General features: G+C 39.9%; 1 protein-coding gene across 1 annotated transcript in view; it reads left to right on the plus strand.

Moving 5' to 3' along the window:
- Positions 1-12,543: 12,543 nt before the first annotated feature.
- The window catches only part of MORF4L2 (mortality factor 4 like 2), a 12,726-nt gene continuing 7,024 nt past the window's right edge, over positions 12,544-18,245 (plus strand). Inside the window, exons 1-2 of the mRNA XM_008583658.1 lie at positions 12,544-12,618; positions 13,949-14,034. The gene's annotated coding sequence lies outside the window, so the exon portion shown is untranslated. The remainder of the gene's footprint in view (positions 12,619-13,948; positions 14,035-18,245) is intronic.

Below are 18,245 nucleotides of genomic sequence, written 5' to 3' on the forward strand. Positions count from 1 at the left end.
TGAATCACTCACAGATCCCTGAACCCAGCAACTCATCCTGCCTAACACTCTGTGCCTTTAAATGCTTTCCCTTGACCTCTTCCACCTGAGGTACTTCTACCCATCTGTCAGGACTCTAGCCAGATATCACATTTTCCATGAAGCATTCTCAAACCCCTGCCACCCCAACATTCAGACAGCTTTAGGTCTCCCATGATGCCCTGTACACCGCTCTATATTTGTATTTACAAGATTATATAGCATTTTTTTTTGTCTGCTTCCCTCTTACATAAACATAAATTTGAGGTCAGGGATTATTATGTATTTATCTTTGTATTCCCCATACGAAGCTCACAGCATAAAAATAAATTAAGTAATGAGCACTGTAGTTCTTCATTAAAATATTTGTAACCACCCAAATTGCAATGCTAGTTCTCACCAACTACACTTTCTTTGCAAGGGTTGCGTCATGAAGGACCATATGATCAAGGTAGCAAGCACCCTTGTATTTATTTTTATTTTCAAAGCACTTAAGTGGCATGTCATCCTCAAAGCAAACCTATGAGGTAAGATAACCATGTATCCAGGCAAGAGGTGAGAAAATGAGGCTCAGAGAGATTAAGTGACTTATTCAAGTCTCACAACAAAACCCAAACCCAGGTTTCCTATTTCTCACTACAATGGCTTATCTATTGGGCAAGGGATTTTCAAAATCATCTTTAAGGAATCTTAGGGTTTCATGAGAAGGAAGAACAGGCAGCCATGCACAACCACACCCACACACACACATATAAACAGTTTTCAATCAGAGTAACTCCACTTTTCAGCTTGTATATTTGCTTCACCATAATATTTTGTTCGGGGTAGGAGGGGGGTGAGGAGACAGTTTACTGCTGCTTTAAAAAAATTTGAAAAAAAAAAAAAAACTGCATCACCTACAACTTTCAGAGGTAAGCCATTTAACAGGTCAAGGGGTGTTACAACTGTATTTTTTGGCTAATATTATAGGAAGACCTTGTTTTTTGAGAATAGCCTAAGGTGAAGGGCAGTCATGACAAAGGAAGCTAACAATTGGGCATCTTTCTGACTCTGAGCACTTCTTCAATTTATCAACCTCCAGAAGTTCAGAATACTTGTTACCCTACCTCCCCTTATACTTACCAACAATGCGTGGCTGACTGATCTCAGTCTTATCAGTACTCAATTTAATGCTAATCCCTAACTACTTCACGCAATGAGAATCATTGTCATAAAGACAGCCATGACTATGAGAAGGGCAAGAATGCTTCATTGGTCACAGCAACACATTTGCTGTCTTGACTATATTTAACTCTCAACACTATTGCCACACAGAGAAACAAACAGTTGGCTCTTTTAGAAAACTAATGTCTCATGGGATTTCCCACAAGACAACTGGGTCAACAGATCACAATGTCTTAGAATTCTACAACCTGGCATGCCAGATCTGGAAGGGACTTCCCAGATCATTTAGTCTGGTTTTCTTATCAGACAACATGGGGACACTGAGGGCTTAATTGGACAAAACCCAGGCGGTACATATAATCCACATTTTTTTTCTTAATTTAGTTGAAGCTATGAAAGGAAGTAATAGAATAGAAAATGAAGACTAGAGTGTGTCAGCATTTATTAGCTCTGGAGGCTCCCTTCTGGGACTGCTCTGACTCACAGACTGCGACAGATCCAAGGCCAAAGGTAATCTGCATCAGAGAAAATTGTTCTTGTGATGACCATTCAGTCTCCAACCTCTGCCTTGTTCATCTGTTGACTAACACATTTATTAGATGTCCACAATCCCCATAGAAAGGGGATAGCACGAATCTTGGCGGCAGTTAGGGTAATATTACAGGTGTAAAATGGTCATGCTAAGTTCCAAATTCTGGACATTCAGGGTCTCTTTCACCAGGGTTTCTTTGTGAACTTGTGGATTTTTTAGACATATTTCTTTTAGCCTTTCCCTAGTAGAAACATGACCTGTTGTCATCATTTGATTGGCCTAAGCTTCAGGTCAGTCCTTTAAGGAAGAAGACTATGTTGTTCTTTATTAATCATTACCCTTCTATGAAATACACTCTGTTGATTTTGGAGTTAACCCTTCCTGTCCTATCTCATTAGGATTTCAAATTCCAGATGTACAAATTCTCTTCACCTTTGGCCACCAGAGAAGACCAACGAATCATGGAAATTAATCTCATTTGTGTCTTTCTGCTCCTTATGTAGTCTCACTCCCCGATATTCTAGAGGTAGATTCACATTCAGAGTAAAGAACTCAAGGGAGAGAGAGGGTCAAAACTAATGAATATATCTTCAAAGCGTCACTGAAACCATGTCTGATGTTATTCTTCAACCAGAAGAGATCCAGTTAGAACTGCAGCTACAAGAGTATCCAATTCTTCCCTGTACCCTTCCTTAGGGAAGGGATGGGGGTGTGACGGGGGTGGGTGTGCACTGCCTCTTTGACATCTCCATTTGTTATCCTTCTAACCACCTGGGAACTGAATCTAAGATAAAAAAAAAAAATCCCTTGGCATTAAAGGTTACCCCAGGGAGAGAATGAGTGTTCTCGGATTGTCTTTGGAAGGTTTCTTGGAGCTACGTTCTTGTTTCAGCACCCCTCAGGGTGCAGGGAAGCTGCTCTATTCTTATTGGAAAATACAATTCCTTTTACTGTTATTCCTGAGTTTCTCCACCCTGCTTCATTCAAGAGGTATGCTTTGGTGCCCTGATCTAACAAGGTTAAGAAATGGCTACTGCACTCTTTACAATAGCCAAGAGTTGGAACCAACCCAAATGTCCATCATTGGATGAGTGGATATGGAAAATGTGGTATCAGCTATAAAAACGAATGAAATACTGCCATTTGCAACAACATGGACGGACCTTGAGAGAATTATATTAAGTGAAACGAGTCAGGCAGAGAAAAAGAAATACCACATGTTCTCACTTATTGGTGGGAGCTAAAAATAAATAAATAAATTCACTCACACACACAAAAAATAACGGGGGGGGAGGGAGAGGCTATAACAACTACAATCCTTTGAAGTTGTTACAACAAGCAAACGGAAAGGACATTGTTGGGTGGGAGGGGGGAGAGGGAGGAGGGAGGGAGGTTTCGGTGATGGGCCATAATAATCAACCACATTGTATATCGACAAAATAAAAATTTAAAGGAAAAAAAAAAAGAAATGGCTACTGCCTGAACACCTTTCTAGACGTTCTCCACCCTGCCATTTAGCCTCCTCATGGAAGGGTAAAAGTCTTGTGTAAAATGGCATAAGCATCCATTCTCTGATCTCACTGAGTCCCCAGTTTTACAAAGGGCATATCCATGAGATTAAGGTCCTTTGCAGGCTCCACTACCCTGAAAATTCTCCTTCACTGAGCCCAGGTAAGGCAAAGCACTGGAAATTTGAAGCTATCAAGTGAGAGATCAATGTAAGGGGTTCACTCAATTGTGAGCTCCATTGACACAGAGAGAAGTTCTCCTTCAGCTGTAGCTATGAGAACAGCACTTGGAACAATGGAGGTGGGCAATAAATGCCAACCAAATAAACAACTACACATGTGGAAAAGCACATTTGGTCATACTGCCAAATCTCTCCAGTTGGAAGAACCAAGGAGTGAGTTTTTTGTGTGTTTCTGGCCGAGGGAGTGGGGTGAGGGAACAGGGAGGGAGAGAACATGAATTTACAAGATAATTGGGAGGCTAGAGTTTGGGGTAAGCTGAAGTTGGAATTCTCTGGGTTTTACTTGATATCTCTCTCTCTCTCTCTCTCTCTCAGCACCTGGCCGGTATGGGGATCAGAACTTGTGACCTTGAGGTTATAAGTTTTTGTTCTAATCAACTGAGCAAACCAGCCAGCCCTGTTTGATCATTTTTTGTTTTGTGGTGTTTTTTTTTTCAGAAGTCAGTGTTCTCTCATGATTTTTTCCTACCATAATAGACAACTTTAAATATTTGGACCCTTTGTCCAAACAAAGGTTTGCACATAGGTGTAAGATCAATCCTTCAGGCTGGTTTTCACCTACAGATATTGCCTCATCTCCCTTGGATTCACTCACAAATTTTTGTTGAGTACCTACCACAATATGCCAGGCACTGTACTAAATACAGGGGATACACAGTGAAGAAGAAACAGCTCCTTCTCTCAGAGGGCTTATATTCTGGCAGGAGAGACAAACTTGGACTAAGTTGCTGGAGAATAGTAAAATGGAGAAAACGTGAAAGTATTATGGAAATGTATAAGAGAGGAACTTGGCCTAGTTGTGACAGAAGATGGGGGAGGGGATGTCATGGAAGGCTTCCCTGAAACAGAGACATTTAAGATGTGACCTGAAGGAAAAGTAAGAGGAAAAGAAGCAGGAAGGACCACGGAGGCAAATAAAAAGGAAGATGTTAGGTGTAGGAGAGTTTTAAAGAGGGAAGTGATGTAACAGATTTGCATTTGGAAAAAAACAAAAAACAAAAAAACCTCACTGCAGTGTGAAGAACAAATTGTAGAGAGACAAGAGTAGGTCATCAGGTGAAAACAGCAGTATCTTGGAAAGGGGAAAGTAATGGGTGCCATCGGAACATAAAGAAAGTACTTAACCTGGTTCTGGAAAGCAGGGAAAGCCTCCCTGAGGAAGCGACAAAGTAAGACTTGAAGGCTGGGTTAGCCATGGTGAGGCATGAAGAGAACCTCTGGCACACTAACATTCTGCTTTGGTCAAATCAGGTCTCATTTTTACTAATGATTGTGTCCCAGCCTGGGATGCTCAAGACCGTATTAGGCCGAACCGGGTTCCAGTCCCAGGCTCTGCAGTTTACCTACTGTGAGCTTGGACAGGACCCTTAAGTTCTCTCACTTAGAGTTAAATACGCTCGTTGGACTAGCTGTTATCTAATGGTCTTATTTTCTTAGGATTCTAGAATTCCATTTTTTAACATTGTGCAATTCTATTCCCTAACATTCTATAATTTTTCATAGTCTGTGGAATAGAATATTGCTGAAAAATAATAATTGTTTTTTTCTACATATTATGATTCTATCTCCTAATATTCTATTATAGTATTCTTTTTTTTTAAAGATGACTGGTAAGGGAATCTTAACCCTTGACTTGGTGTTGTCAGCACCGCGCTCACCCAGTGAGCGAACCGGCCATCCCTATATGGGATCCGAACCCAGGGCCTTGGTGTTATCAGCACACCACACTCTCCCGAGTGAGTCACGGGCCGACCCAAGACTTTTTCTTCCTAGCCAAATCGTGCCTATCTTTCCGTAGCCCTCTCAAATCCCATCTTCTCTGATGACAGCCAGATATGACTACTCTTGCTTCTAAACTTCTAATCCATGTTTTCACTTAGCATTTAAAGATACACCACAGTCAGTCCTGACCTATGATGGTTCAACTTACAATTTTTTGACTTTATGATGGTGTGGAACCATCACAATTTTGACATAATGTACAGTATTCAATAAATTACACAAGCTATTTAACACTTTTTTATAAAATAGTCTGTGTTGGATGATTTTGCCCAACTTTAGGCTAACGTAAGCATTCTCAACACTTTTAAGTTAGGCTAGGCTACGTTATGATGTTCAGTAGGTTAGGTATATTAAATGCATTTTTGACTTACGGTGTTTTCAACTTATGATCGTTTTATTGGGACATAATCCAATCATAAGTTGAAGTGCATCTGTATTTACTATTGTTACTTAACTTTACATGTATTCCCAAACTCCTCGTAAGCTCCTTGAATTTACAAGCTGTCTTCTATTACTTTGGCATCACCCAAGGTACCTAGCACAGTGATGGGTACATAAGGTATTCATTGAATCAATGAAGGAATGAAGCACTGGAGTCCCCACAGGACCTCTTTAGTAATTCACTATTATCTCTGAAGCTGACAAGGAAAGGGGTCTGATTTCCCTAAAAGATTTCTACTACTGGCATCTGAAGACCTAAGATCTGAAATTGACAGTTCCTTGCACTGGTCATTGCTTCTCGCCTCCTTGCAATCCCGCCCCCCCACCAAACACCTTCTATTGTTTCTTCTGTCTTCTGGTTGTCAGCCAGGATGAGAAAATGGTCTAGCTGTCCTCAGAGACTTACGCCAGCCTGGACTGCTCTGTGGTGCCATGAAGGGCCAGGACTTTTGTTTACAGCTGGGAGCATGGTGAGGCGGTGAACACAGCTGACAGCCCCACTCTGGAGCTAACATCAATCTTCCTCTGTCCTCTCAGCCAAGTTTCACAGACCAGCTCTATTGAAAGCTGGCTGTTCCTGCCTGGGTCTCACTGACATCCCACCCACAACTCTGGCCTGGGAGCAGCTGGGTAAATCTCGGCTTTGTACCTTTTAGGAACTGCCCTTGCTTTCTTCTCTGTCTTCAGTTTCAAATCATTCTATCTCAGCCTCAGGGCCTTGAAAGAACATGTTCTCTAAGAGAACTCCATGCCCTAAACAGTGCTCCACCTCTCCAATGATATCTGCTTACTTCCAGAAGTGTACAAACACCCTCATTTGCTTAGTCACACAGTAAAAACACAACAAAAAAAGAACAAACCACACAGTTTTCAATGTGTACTTATGGAATGGAACCTACCTTTCCAAGCTGAAAGCAGTCAGGTTCCAGGTCAGAGAGAGAGAGAGAGAGAGAGAGAGAGAGAGAGAGAATAAGAATACCCTTGAGGTCTTAAGAGAGGGTCTCTTTGCCACATATACTGCTCCTTGGTATCCTTCTCCCTTAGCAGCTTTGCCCTCTCCAGCACTCACTTGGGGTGAGAAGGAAGCCCCTTTATACTCCTAGTTCTGTCTGTCGCCCCCACATTCCCTTTGCCAGTTTCTCTGCCTGCTGGCTAACATGGTTTTCACCAACTTCCCTGTTTCTGTGGTTTTCAACCTCTCTCCACTCCCAAATGCCTGGGGGACATGATACACTTCTTTCACTACCAGCGGCGCTTCTTATGGGGTCTCGTCAAGGGGGACTACAGGCAGGAGGAGATTCCCCTTCTAGAAGATCTTATCCGAATTTCTGGCAAAGAGGCTTTTTCAGTCTAAAATACCCCCTCCCCAGATTTTTACATGGTAAATCCCTACTAAAGGGTGTGGGTTTAACACACAACCATCCCTTTGGTTAATAAGTATTCTACTAAAAATAAATCCATGTATGTTCTCTTCCTCAGGACTGATGAAACTTTTAATAAATTTTTTGTCTTTTTAAATATTTTATTATGGAAAAGTTCAAAAATACACAAAAGTAGGAGAAATAGTATAATGAACCCCCTGTATCCATCATTAAACTTCAACAATTTAGATGTAGCACTTTAAGTCTACTGGCCTGTCCTTTTTAAATAATATGATAATATAATATTTTCAAATACATAACTAAATAAATAATATTTCCAAAAGTCATAGGTTTTTTTCCTATTCCCAGTGAAATGGGGGCTATAGGAGGAGGTTATAAGCATAAGCAAACTTCACTGGAAAAATGGCTCAAGGGATCCTTTTGAGACAATGTTCAGAGTTATGAGTCAGCGTACACAGGTGGAAATCAGTCTCCATCTCTGCTGGTTGATATGTAACATGGGTGACTTTACATGATCATTCCAAGTGAAGTCTGTGGTTCGAAGAACCACAGATTTTGGTCAGTTAAATGTTAAACTATAAACACAGGAGGGAGAACACAAGAGATTATCTGGCATCCCAAGGTCATCCAAGGACTTAGAAGAAGATACTCCTAAAAGGATAAAACTTTCCTATGGCTATGACCGTCTTTTGCCTTATCTGTCATGAGCTAGCAAACTAGATTGAGCCAGACTAATTTACTGCACTGGTTTTATAAAATCCCTATGGACTGTGGCAGGAATAAATAGACAGAAAAACATCCTTATTAAAGAAATACCATTTTGCTTAGCCTTGAAACATTAGGCTTTGTTTTTAACTTATACATCCAAACACATCCAATAAACTAGTCAAAACCAAATTTTTTAAAATATCAAATTAACCTTAGAATAGACCAATTTCATCTACCAACCAGGAGCCATGGGAGAACCCTGGGGTCTCTCCTCACTCTCCAGAACAAAATAACCACTAACTTCCAGACCTGGGAAGGCTCTCTTAGCCACAAGGTAAGACAAGTAAGGCCAAGGCCAGCAGATAATGTTGAGCAAGTTGCACCCTGCACAAGGGTGCCTAACTAAAGGGCACAAGTCCAGGCTGAAATTCAATCTTCAACTTCCCTGGTGAGCTTGCGACCACCCAGAGAAAGAAAAGCATTTTTTTCATTGTTCCATTGGAATGAACACCTCTCTGCAATCTATCTGCCCCCAGGTGGCACAGGTTTCTAATTAACACAAAGGCATTGTATGAGCTAATGGTGGCCTTGAAAATTAACACAGGGTTCTTAGAGCCACTAGGTGTCCCATGAAGGCTGGGACCATAAATAGTCTCTCTGGCCTTTGGCCTTGGAGGCAAACAAACAGATTGTGAAGACAGTGGTTCAGCTGTAAATTACAAAGAAGAGTAATTCGAATTTTCTGATGACCCACTGTGAGTCAGGAATCTTCTGAAGCCTTATCCCACTAGTAAGTGGAGGTGGGAAAGGAGTATTTATATTTGAGGGGGTAGCATGGCATAATGGGGAAAAGCTTGGGCTTTAGAATCAAAGAGAATTCTGAATTCTTGCTCTGCCATTTACTTGCTGAGCAGCTTGGAGTGAGTGTTTAACTTCTCTGGGCTTCAGTAAGTATTCACTAAGATAGATGTAAAGAGCTGGGCACAGTGCACCTGGCGCATGTAAGGCATTCAGTTCCTATGCCTTTTTCTGCTACCACATTGACTCCAAAGTTAATTACTATTATTCACACCCTTGGCCTTGAAACCTCACTTGGTAAAGCATAACAATGGATCTACTAGACAGAATGTTGGAGCAAGAGTCAGGAGATGTGGGTTCCAGTGCCTGACATATCTCTTGTTATAGTACCTTGGGTAAGCTACTCCCCTCTCCTGACCCCATCAATAAAACAAGAGAACACTCCTAGCTCTGATGCTGAAAGGAAAGGGCAGAAAAAAATCACTTTTCTTGAGCAACTGCCATGAGACATGCACTATGCTAGGCCCTTTTACATACCTTATGTCTTCTAAATCAGCGCTGTACAGTAGAACCTTCTCTGATGTTGAAAATATTCTGTATCCACATTGTTTAATAAGTAGCCCCTGACCATAAGTTACTACTGAGCCTTTGAAATGTGGCTAGTGCAACTAAATAACTGAATTTTTTTTTAAATTTTATTTTAATTATTTAAATAGCCACATATGACTAGTGGCTACCATATTGGATAGTGCAGCTCTAAGATTATGAAGCAGAAATATTTGGTTCCATTTAATATATGGTGACACTGAGGCTTAGAAAAGTTAAAGAACTTGTTAAAAGTTACTTAAATAGTAACTAACCCAGGTTCAAAGCCAAGAACTAGAAAGCTTAGTAGAATAATAGGGTCAGATACACCAGGAATTATCCAGGCTCCACTGCTTACAAGTTATATGACCACATAAAAATAATTACAGACTTTAGAACTCACTTTCATCATTTATAAAATGATGATAATTGTTGCTTAATTTACAGATCTACTGTTCAAATTAATGGATACAGAGCTATATTGAATGTGTGGCCCATAATGGGTTTTCAATAACTTTGTTTCTTTCCATCACACATAGCAGAGATTTGGACATAAACTAAGATAACTGCAGAGTAGAGAGAGCATCTGGGAAAGGAAAAAAAAAAAAGGAAACAGGCAAAACTTTATGTGATATCCTATTATAGAATGGAAATGAAGAAGGGTATGAAAATCATCAAAATATTTCCATTTACTTGGTTTGCTTTCCTGCTCTCTTATTGACACTCCAGTCAACATTAGGCCAAGCAGGGAACAAGATTATCTGCAATGTATTTTGAGGCCCAGAAAGACAAGCTATTGTGGTTGAATGATAGAGTACTGTTAGGGCCTGGGCTCGTGAAACAGGTGAAGTTCAAATCCTGGTTCCCATACTTGTTGTGTACACTGGAAAAATAATTTGACATCTCTACACATTAGTTTTCATCTCTAAAATGGGACCAATAACATGCAGTTGTCTCAAAACATACATCATTTATTTTGCTTTACATTCTGTAGCACCCTCTAGTGGTGTGTATGAAAATAAGCATTGCATTTCTGCCCTCCAAAGCAGCGCGCTGTTCGAAAACTTCAGTGTGTATTTGAATCACTGGAATAGTTTGTAATACCACACATTGCCAAACCCCACCTGAGAATTTCTGATTTGTTAGGTTTGAGGTGGTACCTGAGAATCTGAATTTCTGACAACTTCCCAGGTGATGTTGATCGTTCTGGTCCTTCCGGGACACGCTGAGAACAGCATTCTAGAAATCCTTCCCCCTGTGGGTGTACAAGTATACATAACTGATTACTGAAAGAGGTATGGCTTTTGTTGTTTGATTTTGATTTAGTAGTACCAATCTAATAAGGATTTTGTGAATAAAGGAATCACAGTATCTAACACATAGAAAGCATGCCAATAAACTGAGGATCACAGAACATAAATTATTTGCCCAGGACACCAGGCTAGTAAGTGGTGGAATAGGGTTTACAATCAGATCTCTGACTCCAAAGACACGATAAAGTTTAGCAGTACCACTACAGATAATAGGGTGCAAACACACATATCCCATAAAATTTCAAGAAGAAAGGAATATCCATTTTCAATACCAGTGTCCAAGTTTTATCTCTGAGTTCTTATCCATCTGTACAGACTGACTAAAAAGACATTTACTTTCCATTGGGGGAGTTGTGCGCATGTAAAAAGGTGAGCAAAAACGGTTATGATCTTCATCAGCATCAGTGCCTGGAATCATGCATCAACTCTCTAAAAAAAGGCATGGAAGAAAGTATAGAGGAATAGAGAGGGGAAATTTTTTTTCAAGGAGAAAAGAAGGAAAGAAATGAGCAAAAATATTTGGATCTTGGGTCATAGTCCCCTGCCAAAAAGGGCTATTTACAGAAGTTGATTTTATTTTTCCCTAGGAATAAAAGATATACACGATCCCTATAGATGGTTTGGAGAGTTCATTCAGCAAATCAGAAAGGGGGAAGGGGGACAAAATCCCACAATTCTAGGGACCAAACAGCCAATGCTTTGCTGGAATTTGGCGGCATCTACTGGCAGACTGGAGAGGTATAAACCTCACCCAGAGAACTTTCTGGAAAATTAACTGAGAGGGCATTGCCTGAAGGGCACCGTGCTTGGAGATCAGGACAAAAACGTAGGAGAGCCTCAGCTCTCACAAAAATTCGGAGTCCCTAGCGGAGTGGAAGCCTGTTGTATATAGATATTCTCACCAGAAAATTCTATATGTGTCAGGAGAATTGCACCCAACTTTGGCGGCGGCAGCGGGGTTAGTGGAGGCGAGAGGGCCCGGGGAGAAGGGAATAGAAGGATACTAGGGAACCTGAAAGAAGCGCTCCTTGGAGTTGCTAACATGGGGATGGGAGGGTTTGTGTGTTAACCATTGGAAGACTGCGGTTTAGAACAGGATTTTGGCACAGAGAAAACCGTGAGAAAAGTCTGTTTTGGGGGTCAAAAATTAAATCAGTAGGGAAGACCGAAATATTTCTAACAAAAGGCACTCTATTTCTGTTCGGGTCGTCTTGCCTTATTTTCATTAGAACAGTTTTCAAAATATAAAGGAGAGAACAACCAGTATAGCGCAGCGCACCTACACATACACACGCACACACTTTCACCGACACCAACGCCAGAGGCGCACGCCTGCGCACACCCACCACCTCCGGCGCCATGAGGGCTGGCGCGCGCTCACACCCCAACGCCAAGGCCACGCGAGTTTGCCCGCGCACATACACACTGGTCCTGAAACCTGGAGTCCGTGACATTCACCGCCCCAACTCCGACATTCTTCAAAACCCTCACTGCGCTTTTTTTTTTCTCCTGCTTCGAGAATTGCGCAACAGGCTTGGGGGCGTGGCCCCAGATTTGACCTCGCGCTTCCCCACTCGCGGGAACCTTAGCTCATTTCCGCCTATCCTATTTCCGCAGGCCACGTAGACACTTCCTTTCCCAGTTGGGGGGGGAGGGACACAAACCCATAATGCCTCCCTGCAAAAAAAAAAATAAAAAAAGAACCCTCTGATCGGGGGAACTCTGGGTCCTGAAAATTGGCCACGTGAACACTCTGCCCTATAGACTTATGACCCAACGGCTGTCACGCTTTTGGAGGGCGGGCTAAGAACCTAAGAGAGCGAGCGTCATTGGCCGGAAACCGCACTAAAGGAGGAAGATGATTGGTTTGCTTTAGGCCTTAACCGTGAAGAAGCAGGTTGCTAGCACCCGCCTTTACTGCGGCTAAGTGTCATTGCTGACGTAAGAGTCAGCGTCCAATCATTTGGTTATGGAACATTCTAAAACTTAGACAAGATGATTGTGATTGGCTGAAGAGCATAAGCCCGCCTTCAGGGTGACGTGTCTGCCTATGGATATCAGTTGCCAGAGAAACCTGGCTTTACTATGGCGGTTGGAGGAACGGCAGTGGTCACACGTCGGCTGCTGGGAAGAACTGGATTTCAGGTTTCGGGGTGGGGGTGGGGAGAAAGGGTCGATGATTTTCTCTTTTCGTCATGTATAATGACAGGGATTAGCTAGTGGCTTCACAATCGGGCAGATCTGGATTGAAATTCCGACTCGCCAACGCCCAGCTTGGGCAAGGCTCCTGTTCTTTCTGTGTGTCGGTTTCCATGTTTGTAAAATGGTGATAATAATAGTATCTCTCAGAGACGTGTACTATACAATAATGTGCGTAAGCCACTTAATATGAGCCTAGCTCCTAATGATATTAGATATTGTTATGGGTATAAATACCAGCGTAACAGAATGAGAAAACCTGTAAATTCGCTGATTATAGTGCCTTTTCTGCCCATTGGCTTCTTCTGTAGAAGAAATTAGAGATGAAGGAGATACATCGATCTTTACCCATGAAATAATTTGCTGCCTGGGAATTGCCTCAAAATAGCGGGGATTGGAATTTTCCCACATTGAAAAGTTAAAAAGGGGGGTTGGGGGTGGGGGGAAATGGAGAACGAGAGCGAGCTGGAGATGAATCACATGCGATGAGTAGGCCTTGTCTGGACCCTGATTCGAACATACCAGCTATAAAAATCTGTAAGATGCATCGAGAAAATTTGAACACGGATTCGATATTTGGTGTTATTTAAGAAATTGATGTCAATTTTTTAGGCGTTAGAGTGATATTGTGGTTATATTTTCAAGTTGTCTTTATTTTGTAGAGATATATACGAAAATATTTACGGATTAAATAATATAATGTTTGGGATTGGCTTCAAAATTCGTTGATGACTAGGATTTTCTTCAAAATCTCAGCGGTTGTGGAAAATAGGGAGGAGTGTAGATGAAACCAGTTTGGCCCTAAATTAATAATTGTTTAAGCTGAGTGATAGGAATATGGGGTTCCTTACATTAATCAGTTTTCCTTGGTATATACTTGAAATTTTCCATAATAAAATACAGAATTCAGCTATTCGGTGAGCTTAAAAAGTGGAGGGGGGGGAAGTGGGTGGGGTTATAGATGAAACAAGATGGCCTTCAGTTGGTAATTGGTGAAGCTGGATGATGGATTCTTGTAGGTTTATGATACTATTCCTTCTACATTTTTATCAATTTGAAATTATTCTTAATAAAAAGTTTTTAAAAATAATTTGTCAAAAATCAGATAAAGTAAATTTGAAAATAAAGCCACAAAAAAGGAAAAAGAAACACTTGTACATTATTTATCAGCTTTGGTGTTCCTTTGTGTGTGATAAAATTGCCTTGACTGAAGAAGAAAACCATCTCATATCTTCTTATTTTATGTCCTTTTCTGTCCCTTTGTTTGACCTTCTAGGTCACCATCAGAAAAACTAAGTTTGCTGTACAGTAAGGATCAGATCTGATCCTGATTGCGAACCATCCCTAATTACAGAATTTTGGGTAAGTGTCTCCCTTCTCCTGGCCTCAGTTCTTAAATAAGATAATACCACATAACCTTCCTGACTGTCCAGGAATATTTTGGACATTAATAAACTCCTATCTGGGAAAGTACTCTAATATCTAAGGGAAGGATGGAGCTAAGTCCATTGGTACTTCCAGTATAGAAAGCAGATAAGCAACAGAGGGCTATGTAATCTTAAATCCTTTGATAGAAGATACTACAGTTGATCCCCTATGGGTATGGATCCACAAATCATTATAGTATATTGGCCGGGGGGGGGGGGGGGGCCGATATGCAGCATAGTCTAGTGGTTAAGAGCAAGTACTGACTTCCTGAATATAAATCCTTGCTCTGTCACTTTGCTACTTAACTGTGTAATCCCAGGTAAGATACTTACTCACTTTTTACCTGTTTCCTCATATGTAAAGTAGAGATGATAATAGTTCCTATTTCATAGAATTGTTGAGATTACATGTAAAGAACCACGACAGTACCTAACATGTATAAGTGTTGGCTTTAATAATAATTATTGCTCTATTGGTCCTGATACATCATGTTTTACACATGTACACTTACACACGCATCTGAAAGCAATGGATACCTTGTTTTGGAATTGAAAAAAGAATTAATATTGTTGGTTTCTCTCCTCATTTTCCAGAAGCAGCAGTTACTACTAGAATTGAATTCTGAAATTATGACTTCTGGCTTGTCCTAACAATCTAGAAAGGTTTTGAGTATATTGATCATATTTATTTATGAGGGAATTTCCAGGAGCTATAATTTTAACTTGCATATCACACCATAATCAGTCTAACAGCTTTTATATCGTTCCTCCTTTGTCTCAAATTAAAAAAAAAAAAAAATGTGTTTTAAACATGAAGGAAATGTTCCAAGATCCAGAAGAGAAAATTAATATAAATGTAACTGATATGGTATATGTGCATTTAAAGGTTTATTCCAACAAACTAGGGGATGTTATTCACATTCATTTGTGACACATGCATACACAAAAGATGCTAGCATTTGGAGTCTGATTCCCAAATGGCCCAGTGCTTGTATGAGGGGATGAAGGAAGATTACTCAGTCTTTTGACAGCTACATTTTGTCATGGTGTCACTATATTTTCCTTCTTATTTTCCTTCCTTCAGAAAGCTAGGTTTCAGAGGAGAGCACTGCCTTGGTGGAAGAGGTGTATTAGATGGGTAGGCACAAAACCCCTTTACATGAGGCGATTTAGAGAATGATTAAGGACTAAAGATATGGAAGTGGACTGTTGGGCCAGTAGAAGCTCAGAGGAAGCAGGGGCCAGGGTTACCTGAAATAGAGAAAGCTTCAAGGAGGAAAAGGACCTTGACCTGGGCCTCCGAGGATGGGCATAACCTAGAAGGAGAGAGAGAAACCAGCCTGAGTGATATGCCTACAAAGTATACAATATGCAGTGATGATTAACTGGAAAATCAGGCTATCTGTGAGATCCATGGATAAGAATAGATCAGAAAGTGTGAATTTTAGGCTGGCCCTTGGCTCACTCGGGAGAGTGCGGTGCTGATAACACCAAGGCCCCGGGTTCGGATCCCATATAGGGATGGCTGGTTAGCTCGCTGGCTGAGCGTGGTGCTGACAACACCAAGTCAAGGGTTAAGATCCCCTTACCGGTCATCTTTTTAAAAAAAGAAACTGTGAATTTTAAATATTGTTTTATAAAATTTTAATCACATAATTGATATGTGAATACAATCTCCTTATAACAAGTAAAAATATTACAGAGTAGGCTCAGGTTTCCTTTTCTCACCACCCCCAATTCTCTTACTCTCCCTAGAGTTAACCACTCTTAGCTTGCTCTATTTCCTTCTAGATCACTAAATTAGGTACCTGTTTAAAAAATGTAGTATCCCAGGCTGGTGAAGTAGAAGTAGAAATATATACTTACAGAGCTTATATACTCTTTTATGTTATTTTCATTCTAAGTTTAACTGATTTTTATTTTTATTTATTTATTTATTTATTTATTTTTTAAAAGATGACCGGTAAGGGGATCTTAACCCTTGACTTGGTGTTGTCAGCACCATGCTCAGCCAGTGAGCGAACCGGCCATCCCTATGTGGGATCCGAACCCGGGGCCTTGGTGTTATCAGCACCGCACTCTCCCGAGTGAGCCACGGGCCGGCCCTTGTGTTTCTCTTTATACAAATACAATGTCACACTATAGGTACTATTTTGCAACTGGCTATTTTTATTCAGCAAATTGTCTTGGATATCTTCATGTCCCTTCATAGAGTTCTATATGATTCCATTCACAGTGGCATCCCTTTAGCTACCATGATATTCCATGGATATACCACATTTCATTTTGCAAAATCATTATTGATAGCCTTTTAAGTTGACTCCAGTTTTTTGCTACTTCAAATAATACTACATCAGACATCCTCGATACCCATTCACAAGTGTTATTCCAGGGCAGCATTTATACCTTTAAACTGTGATAATTAAATAAATGTGATACTGGTATGAAAACAATCAGGCATACCACTGAGAGAACAGATGGCCTAGAGACAGATTAGTGCTGGCTGGTTAGCACAGTTGGTTAGAGTGTACTGTTATAACACCAAGGTCAAGGGTTCAGATCCCCATACCAGCCAGCTGCCAAAAATAAAATTAAATAAAAAGACCCATATACCTCTGGGAATTTAGAATGTTGTAAAATAGTATTTCAAATCCGTGGGTAAAGGATGGACTCTTCAGTAATGAACATTAGGAAAAGTTAGTTATATATTTGAGGAAAACTATGAAAATACCAAGAAATAATATAGGAAACCACTTTTACAATATTGGTTTGAGAGCATTTTCCCTAAGCATGACATGAAAGCCGAAGTCACAAAGGAAAAGATTGACAGATTTGTCTGTGATATTGAGGTACACACACACACGCACAGCTATAGGAAGACACCATTCAACAAACGTAAGAGAAAAGTGACAGTTTGGAAAAAATATTTCCAATATACAAAAAAATTAATATTTAATTATTAGAAGTCAGTAAGAAGCAGCCAACAACCTAGTAGAAAAGGGAGCAAAAATATTCATGTAAGAAAAAGATAATTGGGCACAATAATCAACCACATTGTATATCGACAAAATAAAATAAAATATTAAAAAAAAAAGAAAAAGATACATGACCAATGAATGTATGAAAAGATGCTCGATGTCACACAAATTCAAATGAGAATATCTTATTACATGTGAAGTTGGCAAAAAAAACTTTTAAAACTGATGTTTGTACAGTATTGCTGAATGTGTAGAGGAATGAATTTATGTTTTTGCTGGGAATACAAATTAAAACAGTTCTTTCTGAGGTGAATTTGGCTATCTCATCAAAGTTGTAAATAAGCAGATCTTTTCACTGAAATAATTCCTCTTGCAATATATCCTTCGCAGATACTTGCGTAATGTTCTGATATATCTATACACTGATGTCATGCATTTTTCTAATGAGATATTGGGAACGACCTAAATTTTCATTAATAGGATACTGGTTAAATTATAGTATGTAATAGTTTATAGAATGTGATGTGGGTATTAAAAAGAAGAGGTAGGTATGTGCTGACATGGAAAAATACCCGTAATAAGTGAGAAATGTAAGGTGCAGAGCAATATGCATTCACTTTTGTCAAAACTAATTAAGTAAATGCATGTTACATATTCAGATTTGAAGGCATACACACTCCAGAGGATACTTCTGGGATTGGTGTGGGGTTGGGGGTATGGTGGTAAGGGAAGAATGCCCACATCTTTATGTAGTTTGGTATTTATTGGTATATAAAGGAAATATAAATGGTGCCACAAAATTTAATTACTTAGGGGGAAATAATATAGATTGACAGTTCATAACTAACAAAATAAGTTCTAGATGGATTAAAGAATTAAAATCCATAAAATGCCATCTTTTGTTAATTTTTAAACTTAAAAATGGAAAAACTACACATCTGATTATATAAAACTTTTAAAAAATCTGTCAGACAACAAAATAACAACCTAGGGGAAATACAAAGGTACCTTGAAAAGTTCATGGAAAGATAAGTATTATAAGTTAAAATCACTAAGAACCCACTTAAAATTAATGGGCAAAGGACAAATGCTGAAATATACATGGCCAATGGACACTTTTTTTTTTTTTTTTTTTTTTAAAGATGACTGGTAAGAGGATGTTAACCCT

This window comes from Galeopterus variegatus, unplaced genomic scaffold (assembly GCF_000696425.1).
Source record: "Galeopterus variegatus unplaced genomic scaffold, G_variegatus-3.0.2 Scaffold2991, whole genome shotgun sequence".
In the NCBI taxonomy this organism is placed as follows: domain Eukaryota; kingdom Metazoa; phylum Chordata; class Mammalia; order Dermoptera; family Cynocephalidae; genus Galeopterus; species Galeopterus variegatus.